Source organism: Mustela nivalis, assembly GCF_964662115.1.
Source record: "Mustela nivalis genome assembly, chromosome: 7".
NCBI classification, from domain to species: Eukaryota; Metazoa; Chordata; class Mammalia; order Carnivora; family Mustelidae; genus Mustela; species Mustela nivalis.
The window spans coordinates 132,384,120-132,399,287 of NC_139026.1; the positions used below are offsets into that span (position 1 = coordinate 132,384,120).

Consider the following 15,168-nt stretch of genomic DNA (forward strand, 5'->3'; position numbering starts at 1 on the left):
TGTGTCAGTTTTTCTTTATTTTTTTAAATTTTTTATTTCTTAAAGATTTTTTATTCATTTATTGGACAGAGAGACGCAGCGAGAGAGGGAACACAAGCAGGGCGAGTGGGAGAGGGAGAAGCAGGCTTCCCACCGAGTAGGGAGCCTGATGCCGGGCTGGATCCCAGGACTCTGGGATCATGAACTGAGCCAAAGGCAGACACTTAAGAACTGAGTCACCCAGGTGCCCCTGTCAGTTTTTCTTTAGACCAGAGCTTTAGGCTGCAGATCCTTCTTGAGAGTCTGCTGTTTCATTAGCCTTATCTGCATGCTAGTGGTTTGTTTGTCCTGGGGTAGATGAGTTGTGGTCCATGAATCCCACTCCAGGCAGTCCTCCGCACAGCCTGAAGCTAAGTGAACCCACCTTGCTACGTGCTGCTGGGCGGATGGGCCACCCAGTCAGACCCTCCAGCCCTCAGCCAGTGTATCTGGAAGGATCTGCAGAAGATTTCTGTTTAGTCTTTCCTGCCCGATATGAACCTTCAGGTTAGTCTACAAAAAAAAACAAAAAAAAAAACAACAACAACCCTCCTCTTAGCATGGCTTAGGTTAGTTGGGATTTTAAGATCCTAATTAATCATTAGGATACCACATTTTAGGGGCACCTGGGTGCCTCAGTGGTTTAAGCCTCTGCCTTTGGCTCAGGCATGATCTCAGGGTCCTGCAATCGAGCTCCGCATCAGGCTCAACAGGAAGCCTGCTTCCCTCTCTTTCTCTGCCTGCCTCTCTGCCTGCTTGTGATCTCTATCCATCAAATAAATAAATAAAATCTAAAGAAAAGAAAAGGATACCACATTTTATTAAACCAGGATGATGGTGCCTAGTGGTTAGGCACATGTGTTTTGCATTCTGGTCTTGGGTCCTGCCTGGATTAAAATGGACACTCCCACGCTTAGTAGGCATGTAAACCTTCTTCAAATTACCCAAGCTTTTGAGGGTCCCTTTCTCCATTTATAAAATGGGGATAATCACCGTTTTTACATCATCTTTTGTCAGGAGATTTCAAAGAGGTAACAATTGCTTATTTTAATGGTAAAAGTACTGCTTTTTCTACCCAGCGAAGCATCCCTTTTCCCCCTGAAACTTCCAACTCTTGTTTTTTTTTTTTTTAAAGATTTTATTTATTTATTTGACAGAGAGAAATCACGAGTAGATGGAGAGGCAGGCAGAGAGAGAGAGGGAAGCAGGCTCTCTGCTGAGCAGAGAGCTCGATACGGGACTCGATCCCAGGACTCTGAGATCATGACCCAAGCCGAAGGCAGCGGCTTAACCCACTGAGCCACCCAGGCACCCCCAACTCTTGTTTTTTAAGAAACAAAAACTCAGGCCATAACCCAGCCTCTTCCACCTGCATTCTTATATTTTCACGGCCTTTTTCAGCGAGCAGTTTCCACATCTATTATAAAAGCTTTCTTGAAACAGATTCAAGAGAAAGAATCTCATGTGCTGTCCAAACCAATTCTGGATACCTCTGATGTGGCTAAATTTAGAAACAGAGCAGCCCCTCTGTGGGCCTTTCCTGAGCTCTGACTGGGTTAGTGTGCTTGCTGGGTTTGCTGTCAGGCAAATCCCACTGCTGTACCAGTCCCGCTGGGCATTTTCCTCATTCGGGGACTGTAGGAAAAATCATTACTGGATTCATCACCTCTAAGCAAGCCTTGGCATTTCAGCCCAGCCTTTGTTGTTTCCTTATTGCTGAGAGGACTGCGTTCCAAACTTTCCCCGCCCTAAATCTGTGAAGACCCTCCATCATCATGCTGGTTCCAGATTTTTCTGTCAGTGCTGACCTCTGCCTGCCTGCGGACCATCGGGGAAATCAGCTTGCTTTCACATCTGAGTTATCTCTGTGGCCATCTTCATTTGCCTGACTCTCAGATTCCGACTGTTCTCATTCAGTCTCTTTTCTAAGCTTGAACTCAGTAAGTAAAAGCTGAGATATTGTCATTTCCTAAATAACCCAGAGGGAAGCTTGGGCATAATTTATAACCGCTCTTGACTGCTGAAGCAACTTTCGCACGCTCCCCTCTCTAATGGAACTTGGAGGAATTACTGTGATTGAATAGTACCTCCATCCCGTCTGCGGATTTCGCCAAATGGAGCCTCGATCTGGTTCTATCTCGTTTTTGTTTGTTTCATGTTGTGTTTGTGCCCCACTGGGTAGAGCCCAGGCGTGGGCTTCATCTGGATGTATTTTCATCTTACAGAGGCAGTAATTGAATCTCTGACAATAGTCTTGCCTCCAAGGAGTGTTCCAACTCGGGCTGCTATATTAAACCGGGGTAACTCTTGGTTCCCTTGGAAGGTAATGTCCCATCTGTTGACTGTGAACTCTGGCAAATGCAAAACTCTCAGAATTGTCAGAGGAGGGGATGTGGAGCATTTACTGTTCTTTCTAGGGTAAGAGCCTTCGGAGGGCTCTTACCTATGAATGCTCCCTCTGCAAACATCTGGGTAGGCTCAGCCATGTGTGGGGGTTAAACTCTGCTCTTCGACCTTTCAGAGATGTCGCCGATTTTCTTGCACTTTGCGGCAGGCTCTGTGGCAAGTTAAAGCAGGCTGCACTCTCTTCCCACTGCTTCTGCTACTCTGCATTGTGCTAGGAGCTTCTGCTGGGGGGCTGCCTTCAAATGCTTCCCAGCCCCCAGCAGTCCCACTGCAGAACTCTTTTCAGTAGCATTAGACAGCCATCTGATAACATCATTGTGAACTGTCATAGGTTTGGACCAAGTCCCCTTCAGACCTTTCTGGCACCTTAAGGTCAGCAATCTTAGACTTGGGATTGCAAGGAGGGTCTGCAGTAAAGTTAGAGGTGAGATGAGAGCTGAGCTCCCTGTCACCAAGAGGGGCTGGGCACAAATTGGGCAGAAGTTTGTGCAGAGCTTTATGCAAACATTAGGGATTCTCTGAAATGTGATTTGATCAATTTCGATGTTACTCTGGTAACTGATGTAAATTAGAACAAAGAGAAGAAAGATGTGGGTATGTTAGGAAAGAGTTAAAAAATGCTGAACACCTCCTACCTCCTCTGCAACAGGCCAAGAGAAAATGCAAACACACACACACACACACACACACACACACATATTCCAGCAAAGAACCTGTTTCGCAAGTTTTGCTGGTAAAAAGTTGGAAGGGGGTTGCTGGAGAGTGGAAAACCTTAGAAGTATCCGTTCAGAGTTTTTCAAACCCTCCGTTTTCAGCGTAACTTTATCCTGCAGAGAGAGGCATATGGGCCACTGTAGGTTTTTCTTTAACCGATTAAGTGCATTGTTAGACAGGGAGGGGCAGATTAATGAATGCCTATAATTTTGATCATTGTTTTCTGCAAAACAGCTCAGGCTTTGAAAATGAAGCCATCATTCTTGGCTAAGTTTCTGCCAACAGCACAAATTATACCGTGCAGAGATCCAAAGCCCCTAAAAAGGTTTCATTAATGAACAATTTCAGAGGATTGTTTAAGTCTTTGCTTGACAGGTAACGTTGGCATGTAGGCAGGTGGGGTTAAGGTTTCCATGGAGATTTATGATGTCATGCTTGAAAGAGCATGTCAAGACAGCCAATTTAACGAGTAGCTACTCAAAAAGTCCTATAGGCTGGAAGTAAGCTTTATGCAAATGACAAGAGTTTCACTGGGAAAAACTGCAAAAGAAAACAGCAGAGACATGGAGGGGGTTTACCTGACAGCTCCAAAGGATGACCCTGGCGTCCATTAGAGACGGAAATTTCCAGAAGAAGAATTAGATTTTTTTCCCCCCCTTTAACTGCTGCTTCACCTGTGGAGCTCTGGGTACAGGTAAATACGAGATTTTTCTTTTTCTTCTGAGTTATTGCCAAAAATTATTTGGAAGCACTGGCTTCTGTTTCTCTGCATTGTTCTCTTGGCAGGAAGAACTAAATCAGTAAGCGCAGCTTTCTCACACCGAATTCTCGTGTTTGGGGGCTGTGTTTTGGGGACTTTTTTCTTGAATGAACTGAGTTTTCTGAAGAGGTCTGAAAAACAAGTGATGCGGTGTGCATTCAGCTGATTTCACCCTGCAGAATAACCCTATAAAGTCTGTAGAAAAGGGTTAGAAGGACGATTTGAGGTACTGTGTATTTGTGGATTATTCCCAGATGTTGGTTTTCTTTCTTTCTTTCTTTCTTCCTTCCTTCCTTCCTTCCTTCCTTCCTTCCTTCCTTCCTTCCTTCCTTCCTTCCTTCCTTTCTTTCTTTCTTTCTTTCTTTCTTTCTTTCTTTCTTTCTTTCCTTTTTTCTTGTTTAACTCTTAGACCAGACCTGAAGTTGGGATTACGTGTATTTCTGCATTTTCAAGCTGTAGAATGCCAAAGGTATAATCTACGAAGTATCACAGAACTTTGGACGCATATTGTGTTTTCCATTTCAGGGTGCACCTTTTGCACGGAGGCATTTTATAAGACTAGCAAAAATAAGCCTGTTTGAGATATCAGAGTTTCTGCACTCAGGGAAGCAGAAAGGTAAAGGCTTCTAGGGTAGGGGGAATGGTTGATCAAAGTAATTTTGAAAGCATGCTTTCAAAAGGAAACCTCACTCTGGCAGTACGAGGCTTTCTGTTTGCATCGGGTCCTAGCGAGACAGAGTCAGCAGTCTTGCCAGAGATACGGATGGGATAGTGATCAGTAAAGGTAGCTCGAGTGATCACCAAAGGTGCAGAATTCACCTAAAGGGGTTAGTCTGGGGACATGAGGCTGTGATGCGAATAGTCTGGTTCACCAAGCTCGAAAAGAAATGAAAAACAGTTTTGAAGGTTCAGGTGCAGAGTTAAGAATAAGCGAAAGATACCTGGGATTTGGGAATTTGGGCTTTTGAAACCCAGACTGTTCAGGAGCAGAGGGGCAGGCACTGAAATATTTTTCTAAATGCCTAAGGTGGGAGAACGCAGACCTCCGGAAAGCTTACAGCCCCATCCTGTGGATTAATAAAAGCTCCGGAGCTGCTCTGGGCGGTAGAGGGTTGCCTGCCACAAGTCACCATGGAACCCCTTGACAAAGAGCTGTGGCCCTCACCTCGGAACGCCTGGCTTTGGAGTCCTGACTTCGCCACTTACTCCCCGTTCACGGCATTCAGCCTCAGTTTTCTTCTCCGTAAAATGGGGGTGCTAACAGCAGCGCTGTGAGGATTGACTGACAAAACATATAGTGTGGTTCTCGGAATTCCCGCTCCAGGTGTTAGCTATGGTTTTTAGTCACTGCTGATGTGGAACCTGAGGTTCATTAATTGTTTTTGTAGCCTTCATTGTATTGCAACAGTCCAGAGAGATTAGCAGAATCTTTTTAGTCTTACATTACAGATGACGAAATCCCAACTCAGAGAGGTACCGACTTCAACAATGCAACAAACTATCCTTCTGTGTTTTCTGCTATCTTTTTTTCTCATCTGAGGGGTCTAGGAAAAAGTTACTGTGCTGCTGAGATAAGCCCCAGATGCAACAGTCATTTCTATAAATGAATTAAAATACAAAATGTGAAGCGTTATCAAAGGAGTTGGGATAGTCATGTGTTTATATTAGTTAGGCTTGCGACACTGTTTCTAGGCAGGCTGGAGGAGTTACGTGGATTTACTTTTTGCTGGCACCTGTTGATGGGAGCTCGGGTCATTTGGAAGGCTTACAGTTGTAACTCTTACCTGCTCCAAGAAGAGTCGGGGTTTGCTGTCACAGGTATATCCTGAGCAGGAAACCAAGTCACCAAGGGGCTGTGAGAATTGCCACAGGGAGCGAGGGGTTGGACACAATGTCTTTTTTCCTTTTGTATTCTAGACTTTGGCAGCTACCTCCCTTGCCTATATCCCAGACCGAAACAGCCCATAATTATGTTCTACATCCATTGTATGTAAGAGACAAATATGTTTTTCATTGTGTTATTTTTAGCAGCTGTGTTTCTAGCCAGGGAAAACACTCTATGAGTTCCAGGGTTTTCCTAATGACTTTTCCAATTTTTCCAAATTTTCCACATCAGATTGCTCGGGATTGTTCAGGTCCCACACTCCTGGGAGAGGGCTCTTAGCAGGAATGTTGAGTAGGCTCATCTAGTGGGATTCTGAAGGCGTTCTGAACTCTGAGCTGCTGAGGCTGAGCTCATTCTGTGCCAGACAATGAGTAAATTAATTAAATGTGGTCATCAGACTGCATTGTGGCCTGCAGTTCCCAGCACTGGTTTGGGGCATCCGGAAAAGGTCTGGTTATCTCAAGGGCCGATCTGTGAGTCTGAAAGCAAATATTTATTTCATTCAAAGTTTCAGTTCCAAGTATGAACCACAAAGCAGCAAGTTGAAGGTAGAAAAGAGTCATGAAATCACACAGCTCTGGGGTGCCAAATTCCAAATAGGCCCAGAATCACTGCATACAATGCATATTTTTCTACATTTTCTACCTATTCTAATGGACTTTAAAAAGTCCATTAAAGCTTTTTATTACACTTAATTGTTGTATTGTTTAGAGATTATCTGTTGATTAATAAGCAGTGATTACATCTAGAAGTGTGTTTTACATCTTGCAGGTTTAGTAAAGGTCTGTTGAGTCAGAGGGGTTGGGTGAACAGGGATTCAGAAGCCACGTTACCTGGATTCAAGTCCTGCCTCCATTACTTATTAGTGGCACAGATTTCCCACTGAAGAACATACGTGGGTCTATTCATATTCCAAATAAAGTATAGCACCTAAAATTAAAAATCCTCTTGGGACACCTGGATGGCTTAGTAGGTTAAGCGTCTGCCACTCATGATGCCAGGGTCCTGGGATAGAGTCCTGCAGCGGGCTCCCTGCTCAGCAGAGCGCCTCCTTCCCTCTCTCCCTCTGCCTGTCGCTCCGCTTACTTGTGCTCTCTCTCTATCTCTCTGTCAAATAAATAAATACAATCTTTAAAAAAAAATCCTCTTAGTAAAGGAATTAGTGGTCTTTAAATAATGTTTTTCTCTGAAAATTTTTTTTTTTAAATTTCCGTGGAAATCATTTGTTCAGAAAGAAAGACACCGAAATCTCCCACTTCAGGAACTGGAAGTAAAACTTCCTCCAGCCCTGATGCATCTTACAGCTCTCCTCAGTGAAAGGGAAGCACTGTCCAGAAGCTGCTTAAAGTTCAGGCTTCAGTCACTGCTCTGTCAATTTAACGTCATTGGAAATGCTCCTGTTTGAAACTGGTCAGGGGCAGTTTTCCGACATCTATTTTTCCAAAACCTCAACCTGAGAAATGGTGTCCTCTCAGATGCCGTGGCTTCTCTTCAGGTGTGTGGCTGCTGAGGCGTGAGCAGGTGGAGTGGGAAGGGCGCTTTCCTCATCCAGGAACCAAGCTCCCCTCTTGGTTTTCTTTCCTTAACTTTCTCCTAGGCAGGGAGAAATGTAATTTAGTGGAAGCTGAAATTCCTCAGAGAACCGGAGTTTGGGATCTTTGTTTTGGTCCCCCACCCCCCAATTTCAGTGTGCGTGAGAGAGAGTGTGTGTGTGTATTTAAGTTATTTATTGAAGTACAGTTGACACACGATGTTAACGTTAGTTTTAAGCGCACGACATAGTGATTTGACACCTCTGTCTGTTATGCAGTGCTCACCACACCACAAGGGTAGCTGTCATCTGTCTTTATTTATGTTTTGTGTTATGAGTTGTGTTTTTAGTACGCGTGGTGAAGCAGCAAGGGCAGACTCTGTGTATGAATTTTGGCCATTCCGGATTGCAGAGTGGAATTTTCCTCCGCAGTCATTCCAATATCGATCACCTTCTGAGAAAAGGATTTTTGCTTTTGCTTTTCTTTCTTTTCTTTTCCTTTTTTTTTTTCTTTTTTTTTTTGAAGTCAGAGGTTACTAAATCTGCCACCCCATATAAAACCCAAACGAGTTCTCCTTGGTTTGTGGTGGTCATTGAGTGACATCTGGACAACCAGAAGCCGTGGTACCTGTGGAATTCAGGGCGAGCTTAGATGAAGGGAAGGAACAGAAGATGGAGACTGGGTTGAACTTCATCCTTCAGGGAGGCGTCTGCTGCTTTAGCTTTCAGACAACAAATGTACAGGTAGAAGAAAGAATTTCAGACTACCTACCCCACAAGAAGAGCACATGTAGAGAATTATCCATGTAGACGATTTCTTCTCGAGGGTCACAAAGCAAGGAATGCACAGATGATTTTTTGTGAGGGCATGAGTACAGTCAGTCCAAAGTGAAGGGAGGTGGTAGCTTTTGTGGCCTCTCCAGCCTCAGGGTTTACTTCACACCCCCATGTACCTTTGCCCGATACCCCTCTCCTCCCGTCCCCTTGCTCATGATTCAGCAGCGGAAGTGAAAATGCTGTTTCCCACTATTGGTTTTACAAAGGTTCATAAATGCACACGCTCATGTTGCCCCCGTAAACCCAGTGGTGGGATCGTCCTCAGAGCCGTGGATCCTCCTTGCCTGTCTGCCTTACTCTGCACCTGGCCTGGAGAGTACAAGACAGAGCCAAGTCCCCCGGTGGGAGATGTTGTTACCGGCCTATCATGTGGCGCAGCACACTTTTCAGAAAGGACCTTTTTCATCTTACTTCTTGCCACCCCAGAAGCAAGCTGCCGCCCCACAGATTTTTTTGGAATGGCTAAGAAAACAGTCATTTGGAGGAATCCTGGGTCACTGTTGGTCTTTGACATTAAGAAGCTTTGTAAACGCCCCTCACAATGACACTGGGATGTCAGATCACGTTTCCACAGCTGTCGCCAGTAAGGTAAACGTGCCACCACCATCATTCAGCCTACTCTGTCTTCCAGAGGGACAATTTTTTTTTCTTTTAATCATCTGCCTGAATTTTGCACCAGGATAGGTTGCTTGGGCCCCCTTCACCTTTGAATGTCACTTTATTCAAATCCTTTTTCAAGGTAACTTTTCAGACTGCAGAAGAAGGTAGCTCTGGCCAACTGCCTTACAAAGGATAATTTTCAATTCGTTCCTCGTGGAGTGTGTATATGTCTCTGTGTCTCTGTGTCTCTGATGAGAATAGCACAAACTCTGGTTTTTAAAATTCTTCTGTCTTCAGAGCAATGATAGTAGTGGCCCCATTATACGTTAACTTGACCCCCTTAAACAGCTGTTTGGGTTGCTTATTTTTTTTCCTCTCCCTTTGATGAACAGGGCTGCAGTGGCCTCTGTGTGTACGTGTCAGGAAATACAGAGAACAAATTCCTGCCTGTCAGATTACTAATTTAGTCCTGTTGGTTTACTAGGATTACTAGCGTTGAAAGGTACTGCCTAATTTTCTCTCAAAAAGACTCACCAGTTTATTCCATCAATAAGAGTCTTAGAGAGTGTGTTACGGCACGTTCAGATTATACAACCCACTGTATTCTTGACGATATATGAAATAGACCCTATGTGCCAGTATGAACCCATTACGAAGTCAGGTTAAATAAGCATTATGGCTTACGGAGCAGTACAGAGAGCATGGTCCCTTTTATTTTAAAAAGGCTGGAACCCATTTGTGTGAAAAGGCCTATGGATTTCTTGTATACTTATCTATACATTAACAGTTTCAAAAATGATGCCTAATAAATCGGAGAGAGGAACTAGTGGGGGAGGGGAACTTTTATTTATTTATTTAAAGATTTATTTATTTTCTTAGAGAAAGAGAGCGCACATGTGTAGGAGCAGGGAGAGGGGAAGAGAGAGAGAGAGAGAGATTGAGAAACACAAGCAGACTCCACACTGAGCGGAGAGACCACACGGCACTCGATCGCACGACTCTGAGATCACAATCTGAGCTGAGATCGAGAGTCAGATGCACTTAACCGACTGCACCATCCAGACACCCGAGGAAGCTTTTGTTTTGGACTTCTGGACCTCACTGCTATTTATATTTTTATCACATGCATATCATTGCTTACAACTTTGAAAGTCGCTTACAACAAAGACCGGGCTGCCCCACAGCATAGCTTGTGTCCTTCCAGACGCAACGGATTGTTTCCAGGTAGTCTGAGAAAGTGACTTTTTCCGTCTCACACACCAGCCAGGAGCATATTTGTGTCTTCATGTAGTTGTCCCTTGAAAAAGGAAGTGATTCACTTTTTTCCTCCTCCTTTATAGGAACTGTCATTTCTGAAGGTCTCATTTCTAGCAGAATCTTCCCTAAACAAGTTTATTCAAGTCAGGATCCTACCTTTCTAAGTAAATGCTGTTTTGGGTTCTGAGCTATCAGGTGTACCTGGATTAACTATATTTAAGTTGCCTGAACTTTTCTTTTCTTTTTAAGTATATTTATTTATTATGTTCAGGGAGCCAGCATATAGTACAGCATTAGTTTTTGATGTGGTGTTCAACAGTTCATTAGTTACATATAATTGAACACAAATAAATAAATAAAGTGTACTTATTTAAGTAATTTCTACACCCACTGTGGGGCTCGAACTCACAACCCCGAGATCAAGAATCAAGTTACATGCTCTTCCAACTGAGCCAGCCAGGCAGTCTTGAACTTTTCAACAGAAGCGGTAAATTTCCCTTCCTGGGTTACGACATCTTCAGACCCATTGTCTGAAACATTCACTTCAAGTTCACATGAGTGTGCTCTGTAACTAAACTTCACGCCTAGCCAAGTTTCTGATCAGTTTTGGATGAAGGGGACATCAGCTTTCATGCTAAGTCTGTAACTATAGAACTATAATTCAGTTTCCTAAGTGAAAAAAAATCTACAGAATATGTAGATTTCTAAAGACATCTTTTACTGTGAGACAGGCCTAGAAAATATACTGTCACAGGATATCTTTTGAAAGAAAAGAAATGACACTTTTTATACTCTCAAACCATTGAAGAAAGCCTTTGACATTATTTTAAACTCCAAATCCTTTTTAATTCTGATGCGCAGAGTGCATTTAAGCCATTCTAGGTGGTAGATTTATGTATTCATTTTGTGCAAATCAGTGCATATCTTTGGTAGTTAGATTTTTTCTTTCTCCCTCTCAAAAGCTGCTTTTGAAACTTCACCTTTTCCCTAGATATAATTTTTTTTTCACTTCATGAAATATCTCCATTCTGTCGCTAACTGCAAATGTTTGCAGAAGGGAACCAAAATAAAACAAATACCTCTTAATATGGTACTTTGTGCATAAACAAACATCTGACATTTGTTGGTTAATTTAAAAAAAAATAAGGAGAATTAACTATGCTAGGAAAAAAAGCAAAGAGTAGGATTGTGGCTGTGATGGGCAAAACAAGGAAGGAAAGCTGTGATTTGAGCAATTTCTTTCTTTTAAGCGATTTCATTATAGGTAATATAATTATTATGGCCTCCAGGTGAGGGCACAGCACTTTTAAGGCTAATTGAATTTTTTCTATATCATTAGAAAAATGGGCCAAACTTCCTTTATCATGGGATAAATACAAGATTTCCTTCCTCCAAATATTTCATGCCCATGGCTTTTTAAGACATACACGGTACCTCTGAATCCCAGATGTCGTCGTGAATGCCAACACGGTGCAATAAACAGTTTGTCTGTACGCTTCCAGACCACTGCGGGTAAGAACTGGAATGCCCACAAGGGTGATTGCTTGCTATCTGCCGGAAACTTTCACACAAGTTATCCCGTATAATCCTCCAGAAATCCCTTAGGAAAGCATGCCTAGAAATAAGGAAACCAGAGCTCCGAAGAGTTGAGAAGCTTGGTTCTTTAGGCTGCAGAGCAGTTGTGACTCAGCCCGACAGCATTTTCCTGGGATCCCTGAGGACGGTTTGTTCATTTTATGAGGCTGGATTTCCAAACAACATAATCACGCAGGGAGTGATTTACTTCGTACCTCTGTTGCCTCCAGTCCTCATATGCATGCCCGCCCGCTTGCTTGCTTGCTTGCTTGCTTGCTTTCTTTCCCTTCCTCCCAACCCCTTTTCATTCATTCATTCATTCATTCATTCATTTCAGTGTTACCCCAAAGGGTGGACTCAAGGACACAAAGGAGGCGGGAACAGCTGTAGGTTTTCTCCTTGTGCAGGACCTCTTACGTCAAGCCTCGAGCTAGCTTGTCAGGAATGCATTTCTTAAGCAACCTTCTTCCTTGCCTCAGAGGAAGAAAGCGGCACATGCCTTGATCAGATCTCTTCCCTCAGTGTGCTCTGGGAGCAGACCTTTAGTATTCACCCCAGAGAAAGCATTACTTAGTGGTTCATCAAAAATGCTTCCCAAAATGCTGTTGCTCCCACATTTTGCCTAATAATCCCCAAACGCACTGCACTCCTGTTGCCGTTATTTTTGTGTGTGATTACAGAAGGTCTTAGGAGAATTGAATGGACAGATTGGGCAACTTTCGTAGGTCATTCCTTGTGCGGGCCAGCGTTAGTATAGATCAGAGACCCCAGACCTGGGGTGGGGAGCGCCCTCTAGAGAGGCCTGCACCGTGGCCTCTGCGTATCTTGATAAACAACCAGAACTTTGTAGAATCGGGAGTTTTTACAGAAAAATCAACTTTCTTACATTTTGAGGGGGAGGGGAATCAGATGACCAGGAAACACAGGGCTCCAAGTTCTTTGTTAAAAAGATGTATGGGAGCTACGTAGCAGCTGCCCTATTAAGATGTGGGGTTCTGGTTCTCAGGTTCCCCACAGCTCCCCCTCTCCCTACCCCACACCTGTCTCCCTTATCCGCCTGACTCCTCTGGAGCTAGCCCGGCCGTGCACGTAGGCCTGCTGTCCTTGAAGCACTGCGGTGAGGAGGCCGCCATCTGGCTTTTGTTGTTGGACAGACTTACGTTCCCGAACTGGTTCTACCACTTACTATTTCTGTGGTCTTGGGCGAGTTTCTCAATCTAAGGAATCTTCCATTTCTGCAGCCAGATAGTTTCCAGGTCGGGGACAGAATCTGAGAAGTACTTAAGCCACGATCTGGCTTGGTCTGCTCCTTACCTGAAGCAGCTGTCACAGCAACATCTCTTAAAGCATTTTGGGAGAAAGGGATCAGTGGCTTCCAGGCGGGGTCTTAAACATTTGTGGTTGTTCAGCGTGGGAGGGGCCTTTGAACTGCGGCTGAAAACACCCTCGTTTTCTGGAGGAGCGATCAAAAGCCAGGAGCTCACGAGTCCTGCCTGACTCAGTGACTTCCAGGTGAACAGGTCCAGGGCCAGTGACTTTCCAGCAACCCACGAAAAGTCCTCAGAGTGTGTAGTTTTGGAGATGGGGTCTGTGATGGTGCAGTTTGCATTGACTGTGAGGACAAGGGAATTTCGGCTAGCATAAACGGGGTACAGCTGCGGGGGTGGGGGTCCCTGGGGTTCGAATTACTCCTGGGACCACAGCCTTCACGGGGCTTAGATGCCAGGGGGGAAAAGCCAAGAGAAAACCGACGTTCAGATGACTTCGGATTGAAACACGTGGCAGGAAGGCAGCAGAGAGGATTCCATGAGAGGCAGCAGGCGAACAAAGCAGAGGCAGCATGTTCTCAGGGAGAATAGTTATGTGCAGGAAGCCCTGGGCAGGAAGGGGCTTGTCTGGTGAAGGGCTAAGACCCAGGCGGCCCGGGGAAGGTGGCGGGGGGCTTAGGAAGCCACTGAAAGGAATTTGGATTTGATTCTTAGTGCAAAGCAAAGGGCTTTAGAACCTTTTAGAGTCTTTTTAGCTTCTGTTGAAACATTGTTTTACACGGAAGCTCCTTTGCAGGGGTTGGGTAGGGGCTTTTAACGAAGCCCTAAGTCTCCCTACCCTCCATCCCGGAGATGTCCCCAAAGTGTCCTTTGTCACTCCAGGGCTGGATGGTCACTGTGGAAACCCCCAGTACCAGCAGTTCACAGCGTCCTGGGAATCTGTGACTTGCTCACCAGGGGTCCCACTCCTGGGGTCCAGAAAAATCCATCATGCTTGTCATTAACCCAAAGGCCAAATGCTGATATTTTTCTTCTTTTTTGCTTGTTTTTTTTTTTTTTCCCCCTAATAACACTTCCATTAGGTCTCACATGTTCAGAGGATCCACTGAAATGTTTCATCTTGACCACAAAAAAAAAGGCTTAAGTCGATGCAACAGTGTCTGAAACGGGAGACACATGTCCTAAGTCCTTGGGTTAGGTAATTCCCAGGGCCTTGTGATACATGTGATGTTTGCCTTTTCATCTGCTCCCAACTCACAAAAAGAAACCATTTATATTTCAGTCCAAGCCAGTGTTTTTCATTTTGTGGTCGTTGATTTGAGCTCAGATATGATCAGCAGGTGAATTCGGCAGCTCCCATGGGGAGCCCCTCGGAAGCTCCCCCTCGCGCAGAGGTCAGGCCCAGCCTTCCTGTCACACCCGGCTGGGGTTGGCCGACGGTGGCACATACAGGGTGTGGCTCCCACCAGCACCTTCAATGCTGGGCATTTGTTCAGTGTGGGCTTGCTTGCAAAAACCTTCGGTAATGCTGGAGAGCTCAGCATTCTCCTTCCTCATTTCGCAGGTGAGAAAACTGAGCTTCGGAGAAGGGCTGTGCTTCAGGTCCGCCTCACGGCTTATGAGGTCCAGGGCTGATGTGGGAGCCCGGCTTCTGAGTCCCGGTGACCCACTGACCTTTGCACACCAGCACGTGTTCTTTGGAGCCCAGGCTTTGAGGGCGGTCCCGTGGGGGCAGGTGACACCGGCGGTGGCAGTCAGGAAATCGGAGGCATGTTCTCTGGGTGGTTCTCAAGCATTCGGAAATTGTAGCCCCACCCCACCCCTCTCTCCCTCTCTCTCTCTTTTTTTTTTAAAGATTTTATTTATTTGACAGACGGAGATGACAAGCAGAGAGACAGGCAGAGAGGGGAGGAAGCAGGCTCCCCGCTGAGCAGAGAGCCCGATGCAGGGCTCGATCCCAGGACCCCGGGATCATGACCTGAGCCTAAGGCAGAGGCTTTAACCCACCGAGCTACCCAGGCGCCCCCACCCCTCTCTTTCTTCCTCTGTTCTAGAAGCTCTGGCCTGGCGGGTTTTGAGGCTGAGAGGCATTGACCGTGACTGCACTCTTTTCAGGATAAAGCAATTGGAGCAAACAGTTTGAGACACCTGGCGGTTTGGTCTTTGCCTCATGATGTGAGAAATAAGTTTTGCTGTGAACTAAGCCGAGATCGGTCTCTGTTTAATCTGCAAGTGCATGGGAACGTCAGCTGCCCCCTTCTCACCGGATGCCATTCAAGTTAACTCTAATGAGAGGTGCGGGGCTGAGCCGCTTGGG

The 15,168-nt window shown here is 45.2% G+C and overlaps 1 protein-coding gene across 18 annotated transcripts in view; it reads left to right on the forward strand.

Moving 5' to 3' along the window:
- Positions 1-15,168, forward strand: part of KIAA1217 — a 377,430-nt gene that overhangs the window by 112,037 nt on the left and 250,225 nt on the right. The window contains exon 1 of one of the 18 annotated variants that reach the window (XM_082742073.1): positions 3,679-3,832. The exons of the other annotated variants lie outside the window; for them this stretch is intronic. The gene's annotated coding sequence lies outside the window, so the exon portion shown is untranslated. Of the gene's footprint in view, positions 1-3,678; positions 3,833-15,168 lie in introns of those variants that run through there. 18 annotated transcript variants of the gene reach the window in all.